Below are 7,869 nucleotides of genomic sequence, written 5' to 3'. Positions count from 1 at the left end.
ACCTCTTGACTCAGAAAAGGTTTTCCGACACCACCATCCTCCTCCCTCCCTCACCTTCATCCCATCCATTTCCTACCTTCCTCTTCAACAAACCTACCTCACCCCTGGCCACCACTACCTCCCTGCCGCCCTAAGATCGTTTTCCTTCTTCCTCCTTCCCTTGCTTATGCTAGCATGGAATGCTGTCCATTAACCTAAGTCCCAATCATCAATCCCTCCTCACTTACCCCAGTACCATTGCAATTCAATTCCATGTCAGCTCCTATCACCTTAAGAAACATAGAAACAGAAACATAAAAGACAGGAGCAGGAGGAGTCCTTTTGGCCCTTCAAGTCTGCTCCACCATTCATCACAATCATAGTTGATCATCCAACTCAATAGCCTAACACTGCTTTCTCCCCATAATCAAAGCGCTATATCTAGCCGTCTCTTGAATAAATTCAATGTTTTGGCATCAACTGCTTCCTGTGGTAATGAATTCCACAGTATCACCACTCTTTGGGTGAAGAAATATCTCCTTATCTCCATCCTAAATTGTTGACCCTGAATCCTCAGACTGTGGAAGTATTGGTGGTTCAATGGTAGAATTCTCGCCTGCCACGCGGGATGCCCGGGTCCGATTCCCGGCCAATGCATCCTTTTCCTTTCTGGGGTGGCACGGTGGCTCAGTGGTTAGCACTGCTGCCTCACAGCACCGGGGACCTGGCTTCAATTCCATCCTCGGGTGACTGTCTGTTTGGATTTTGCACGTTCTCCCTGTGTCTGTGTGGGTTTCCTTTGGGTGCTCCAGTTTCCTTCCACAGTCCAAAGATGTGCAGGTTAGGTGGACTGGCCATGCTAAATTGCCCACAGTATTCAGGGATGTGTAGATTAGGTGGGTTACAAGGGGATGGGTCTGGGTGGGATGCTCTGTGGTTCGGTGTGGACTTGTTGGGCCGAAGGGCCTGTTTCCACACTGTAGGGATTCTATGATTATATCTTTGGACTGTGGGAAGGAACTGGAGTACCCAACAGAAATCCATGCAGACACAGGGAGAACATGCAGACTGTCATCCAAGGCGGGAATCGAATCTGGGGCCCTGGCGCTGTGGGGCAGCAGTGCTTACCATTGAGCCACTGTGCCGCCTGAGAAATTTTTGTAGAGACACTGTGAGAGAAAGCAGCCGTTACTTTCAAAGTAACAAACACCATTTTGTTAATGTAAACAGCAGAGAATTGTGTTGGTTAGAGGATCAACTCGCTTCTACTGCACCGCTCTGCTGTCTGGTTTCCTAACACACTCACCAGAAGGGTAAGCAGATTTGGCTGGATTTGGAGAAAATAAATTAAAATTAAATATCAAGGTCTTGGCCTCTCAATTGCGTCTGAAAGTACCTTTTCCTCCAGGCCTTGTACTCACTATTTCAATAATTAAAAGTGTTACCTTAAAGAGATGGGTTCAAGTGCCAAATTAAAGATTTCAGCACACAGCTATGTTGACATAACAGTACAACATTAAAAGGGTACTGGAATGTTGGAGGTCATCTCTCTGATGAGATGTTAAACTGATGTCTTATGGACTCTTTTGGGGTGAGAAGGGGTGGAGATAGATGATCCCTTAACACTACTTTGAGGAGGAGCAGGGACAATCTCTTGGTGCCCAAGTCAATAGTTATCTCTTCATCAACATCATGACAAAAGTATCTGCTTCAGCTTCATGAAAACAGTATCTGCTTGTATCTCATGCCTGCTTTTTGAGATCTTGCAATTTTTTTTACAATATAATAATGTCAGCATATCAGAAGTAATTAATTAGCTGTGAAATGCTTAGGGGTGACCTCAGATCATGAAACATATTTCACTATGCACAACTTTTGGCTGATTTTCTGACAGCTACCCAAACTAAGAGCTCCTGTGGAATGGAGACAAGGGCCTAGGCATGCCCCGTCCACATAAATCAAGTCAAATCCAATCTGGTCAATTAAAACCCTAGCTCACTTTCAACCATTGACCAGAGATAGAAGCAGTCATTGACACGGCTATCAAATGGCACTTGCTCAGAGATAACCTGCTTGCCAATGCTCAACGACGTTCCAACAGGACCACCCCTCAGCTCCCAACCTTATTATGGTCTTTGTCCGAAGATACGTAAAAGTGCTTAATTTAAGAGCTGAGACTCTTAAGTGGCTGCCATTGGCATCTAGGAAGCATTTGACCAAGTGTGTCATCAAGGAGTCTGATTAACATTGAAAATACACGTGAAGCAGGAAGAAACCCTCCAGTGGCTGAATTAATACCTAGTCAAAGTACAATAGTTTTGTAAGTTGAAAATCAAACATCATATCTTTAGGGCATGGCAGCAGGTGTTCCTCAGGATAGTGCCCTAGGTCTACCCATTTTCATTAGCTTCGTTGATGATCCATCTCTCGATAATGTTCAGAAGTGGGAATGTTCATTGATGATTTCATAGTGTTCAGTTCTACTTATGCCTCCTCAGATAATGAAGAAGTTCAGGCCTGCATTTCGTCTCATGCTGATAAGTGACGAATAACAGAACTACATTAAGTACTAGTGCATGGCCATCTCTGAAAAGAGAGAATCGAATCATTTTCTCTTGATATTCAGCGACATTAATGTTGATGAATTGTGCACCATCAGCATTCATGGGGTCACCATTGACCAAAAATTTAAGTGGGGGCCTTGTGTGCCAGTCATAGTGATCAAAGTCAGAAGTCAAATGACACCACATTATAGTCCACCAGGTTTGTTTGAAATCACAAGCTTTTGGAGGGCTGCTCCTTTGTCAAGTCACTTCACCTGATGAAGGAGCAGTGCTTCAAAAGCTTGTGTGATTTCAAACGAACCTGCTGGAATATAACCTGGTGTCATGTGACTTCTGACTTTGTCTACCCCAGTCCAACAGCGGCACCTCCACGTCATGGCAGTCATAGTGATAGCATTCTTGCTCTTGAGCTACAGAATTAAAGATTCAGGTCCTGAGAATTAAGATTGGCATTCCAGTGCTGCAAGGCTGGAGGTTCCATCTTTCAAATAGACTGAGAGATTGAGGCCCTGTCTGCTCTCTCAAGGTGGATGTAAAAAGTTCCATTAAACTATTTTGAAGGATTAATGGGGAGTTATGCCTTGTTAATCAATTAGAATCACAAAACACAGATGATCTGGTCATTGTCAGTTATCTGGTTGTTTTTAAGACTTGCTGGTTGCAAGTTGGAATCTGTGTTTCCTACATTACAACAGTGACTCCACTTCAAAATTATCTCATTAGCTGTGAAATACTTTGGGATGTCCATTCATCATGAAAGGTGTTATATAAGGTAAAGGTTTTTCTTCCCTTTAGATCAGCTGCAAAAACACTGTTACTACAAAAGCATGTCAGAGGCTGGAAAATCTGCAGTGAGTGACTCACTTTCTCACTCCACAGAGCTCCCTGCATGACAAGTGTGGAGTGTTATGGAACACTTTCCATTTGCCTGGATGTGTACAGCTCCATCTACACGCAAGAAATTTTGAACAGACTGTGAGATTGAGGCCCTGCCTGTCCTCTCAAGGTGGATGTAAAAGGCTCCATTAAACTATTTTGAAGGATTAATGGGGAGTTATCCTTGGAATCTTGTCAATCAATTAGAACCACAAAAAAACCCCAAGAAATTTCAACACCATCCAGGACAAAGCAGCTCATGCACATCCCATGAATAAATGAATGAAAAGAAATGTTTTAAAAAATCCGAAAGAACTTTGAATGCTGGAAATCAAAAACAAAAACAGAAATTGCTGGGAAAATTCAGCAGATCCGGCAGCATCTGTGGAAAGAAAGTGGAATTAATGTTTTAGGTCCAGTGACCTTTTTTCAGAACTGATGGTAGCTAGGAAAAAGTTGTTTTTTTATATGCAGAAGGTAGGATGGGGGTGAAGGTGTAAGGAGTAAATGATAGTTGGGGACAGAACCCAAAGAGAGAGAAGGACAGACAAAGCAGTGGATACTGGTCAGCCCAGGAGAATGAATGTCTGCTAATGGGGACTTTTAGTGGCTAACAATGGGTAGCATGTAATAGCCCACCATACGATAACAGTATCTAATGTGTGGGGTGTGGGGTAAGGACAGGGGAGAAGGTGCCTCCAGCCCGAAAACTGTTGAACTTGATATTGAGTCCAGAAGGCTGTAGAGTTCCCAAGTGGAAAATGAAGTGCTGTCCTTCCAGCTCTGGAGCACTGCAGCAAGTCTGAGACAGAGATAATAAAGTGTAGAGCTGGATGACTATCTCTGAGATAGAGATGTTGGCCAGGAACAAGCTGGTGTGTTGAAGTGGCAGGCAACTGGAAGCTCAGGGTCTTTTTACAAGCAGAACGCAGATATTCTGTGAAGTGATCACCCAGTCTATGCTTCGTTTCCCCAATGTAGAGGACACCACATTGTGAGCACCAAACGCAGTGGACTAGATTGTGGGAAATGCAGGTAAAGTGCTGCATTGCCTGGATGGTGAAAATAAAATTCAAGACTAGTGTCCATGGATTCTTGGGCATCAAGGAAATCAAGGATTTTTGGTCTTAGGAAGAGAACTAGATTAGATAATAAAACTTTTTCCTTATCTAACAGCACTATATAACCATACGGAATACATTGGTTCAAGTATGGAACTCTCCCACCCAGTTCTCAATGTCAATTAGGAATAGATCATAAATACTGATCCTGCCAATAATTTCTACATTCCACAAACAAATAAAAAGAAAACAAGTGCAATGAAAGAGTTAAAGGATAGTTGACTCTCCACTCAGCAATAGCTTAAGACTTCTTGGCACTTTTAAACATACATGACTGGAGAATGAACCTGAAGAGATTTGATGTGATGTTTCGTTACTGCTTGGCTGATATAAGAGGACTTTAGTTTCCTCATGTGTAAGAGTAATTGGCGGTCAGTGTGTATTGCTTTGATCGACAATAACCCAGACCATTTTAGTTCATTGGGATGTTGCTGTTTCTGAAATTCTGAAATGGATTCATTCTTATAAATCACAAATTTGAGTCAATTATATCATAGTGGTTCATATCTCACCATTGTAGCCATTTTCATTATTAATTACCATTATTTAAGTGAGATCCTACTCCATCTCATATTTACGGAGAGAATAATATTGGCGAAGTACTGAGAATTCTCTTGTAGTACTGTGGTGAAAGAAGAGCATTGCATGAGCTAAGATTTTACAAGGATCCATTTTACATGGGCAATATAACATTTTATTGCTGAGCAGTCAGGTTGTGAAATTGTACACCCCAACTCTGTAATTGATTTGTAGCCAAGTGTCTTTTCAGAGTTGCCGTTTTTGTGAGTGGTTGCAAATAGGAATTTAAGAAAGTGTCACTCAGTTTAATAGTGAAGTTGTTGAAATAAAAGTGCCATGTTAAATTTTGTAACTTTGGGTTAGGCTTTCTCCACATGTCATCTCAATATGATTGCTTTATGTTCTGTAGTGGCTTAATTCTGAAAGCATAGTTTAGTTTCATTTAATGTTGAAGCACAGTATGTTTTGTTCAAGCTTTTATTTATTTCTTGTTTCATCATCTTGTGAACTTTCTTTTCCCTTTGCTAAGACATTCAATTTACTAACAGAAACAAGAACAGAAGTTGCTGGAAAAGCTCAGCAGGTCTGGCAGCTTCTGTGAAGAGAAATCAGAGTTAACCTTCTGGGTCTGGTGACTTTTTCTCAGTTCAGAACTGACAGTTCTGAGTTCAGAACTGATAAATGGTCACTGGACCTGAAATGTTAACTCTGATTTCTCTTCACAGACACTGCTAAACCTGCTGAGCTTTTCCAGCAACTTCTGTTTTTGTTTCTGATTTACAGCATCCGCAGTTCTTTCAAGTTTATTCAGTTTATTAACAGGCTATTCTCATAGCTTTTCTGATTGTTGCTGTAACACAGCAATAAAAGAAGATGGGAACTCTTTCATCTGTTTCTGTAGCATTGTATAAATTGGAAGAGGACTACCAAATTATGTGAGCGACAGTGGTGAAGTGGTACTGTCACTGGGATAATAACCCAGAGGTCCAGACCAATTTTCTGAGGACATGGGTTCAAATTGAAAATAGTCTCAGTAATGGTGACTGTGAAATTATTACTGATTGCCATAAAAATGTATCTAGTTCAGAAATAACAAAGTGTGGTGCTGGAGGAACACAGCAAGTTAGGCAGCATCAGAGGAGCAGGAAAGTTTTGGTCTCACCCCGAAACATCAGCTTTCCTGCTCCTCTAATCCTGTGTTCCTCTAGCTCCACACTTTGTTATCTCTGACTCCAGCATCAGCAGTTCTTGCTATCTGTAGTTCAAAATGTTGTTTAGGGAAAGAAATCTGCCATCCTTACCTGCCTGGCCCATGTGCGATTTCAGACCCACTGGAAAATGACTGACTTTTAACTGCACTTTGACATAGTCGAGTAAGCCACCCAGGGGCTCAAAGGCAATTAGGGATGGACAACAGAATCTGGCCTTGCCACTGATGCCTATATCCCATTAAATAATAAGAGATATGAGGATATACCTTTCAGAAAGTATTTAGGAATGTCGCCGATCTGAAAGGCCTACAATGATTTGATTTCATAGATAGCAAGAACTGCAGATGCTGGAGTCGGATACAACACAGTGTGAAGTGGAGGAGCACAGCAGGCCAGGCAACATCAGAGGAGCAGGAAAGTTTGATTTGATCTGATTTATTATTGTCACAATTACATAGGTACAGTGAAAAGTTTTGTTTTGCATGCAGTACAGGCAGATCATACCATACAAAGCGTTTAGGGTAATAGAACAGAGCAAAGAATACAATATTACGGCTGCAGAGAAGGTGCACAAAGAGCGAGATTAACATTAAATTTAAAATTTGAGAGTTTTATTTCGAAGTCTAACAACAGCGGAGAGGAAGCCTGGCAGAAGAGGGTGGAACAGAGCATAACCAGGGTATAAGGGGTCTTTGATTAAGTTCGTTGCTTTCCAAAGGCAGTGAAAAGTATAGATGGAGTCAATGGAAGGAAGGCTAGTCTGTGTGATGGACTGGGCTGTGTTCACAACTCTCGGTAGTTTCTCTTGATCTTGAGAAGAGCAGTTGCTAAACCATGCTGTGATGCATCCAGAGAGGATGCTTTCTATGGTTTATGTATAAAAATTGGTAAGCGTCCTTGTAGACGTGCCAAAGTTCCTTAGCCTCCTAAGGAAGTAGAGATGTAGTTGTGCTTTCTTGACCATTGTGTTGATATGGATGGACTAGGACAGATTGTTGGCAATCATCAACCCCAGGAACCTAATGCTCTCGGCCATTTCCACCTCAGCACCATTCCTGCAGACAAGGGCATGCCCTCCACTCCACTTCCTGAAGTCAATGGCCAGATCCTTTTATTTTGCTGACATTGATGAAGAGATTGTTGCCTTTACACTATGCCACTAAGCACTCTAAATCTTTCCTATATTCTGTTTCGTGGTTTGAGATCCAACCTACAATGATGGTGTCGTCAGCAAACGTGTAAGTTGGGGCAGAATTTGGCCACACAGTTGTGAGTGTATAAGGAGTATAGTAAGAGCTGAGTATGCAGCCTCACGAGGCACCAGTGTTGAGGATTATGGTGGAGGAGGTGTAGTAACCTATCTTGTTCACTGTGGTCTATAGGTCAGAAATTCAAGGATCCAGTTACACAGGGGGGATCCGAGACCTAAGTCTTGGAGTCTAGAGATTATCTTGTTTGGAATTATGGTGTTTTAGGCAGCACTGTAGTCAAGAAGCTGGGCTAGGGAGATAGCATCTGCAGTGGACTTGTTGCATTGGTGGGCAAATTACAAAGGATCAAGGTAGGCTGGAGCCGATGTGAGCCACGTCTAATCTCTAG

The 7,869-nt window shown here is 42.2% G+C and overlaps 1 non-coding gene across 1 annotated transcript; it reads left to right on the top strand.

Moving 5' to 3' along the window:
• The first annotated feature begins 565 nt into the window (after nt 1-565).
• trnag-gcc lies at nt 566-636 on the top strand. The gene has a single exon. It is a non-coding gene; the product is annotated as a tRNA-Gly (tRNA).
• Nucleotides 637-7,869: the final 7,233 nt, after the last annotated feature.

The sequence above is a fragment of the Rhincodon typus genome, chromosome 4 (genome assembly GCF_021869965.1).
Source record: "Rhincodon typus isolate 14 chromosome 4, sRhiTyp1.1, whole genome shotgun sequence".
Lineage (NCBI taxonomy): Eukaryota > Metazoa > Chordata > Chondrichthyes > Orectolobiformes > Rhincodontidae > Rhincodon > Rhincodon typus.
Note: the sequence above shows the minus strand (reverse complement) of the source record. Positions and strands in the feature narration are given on the sequence as shown.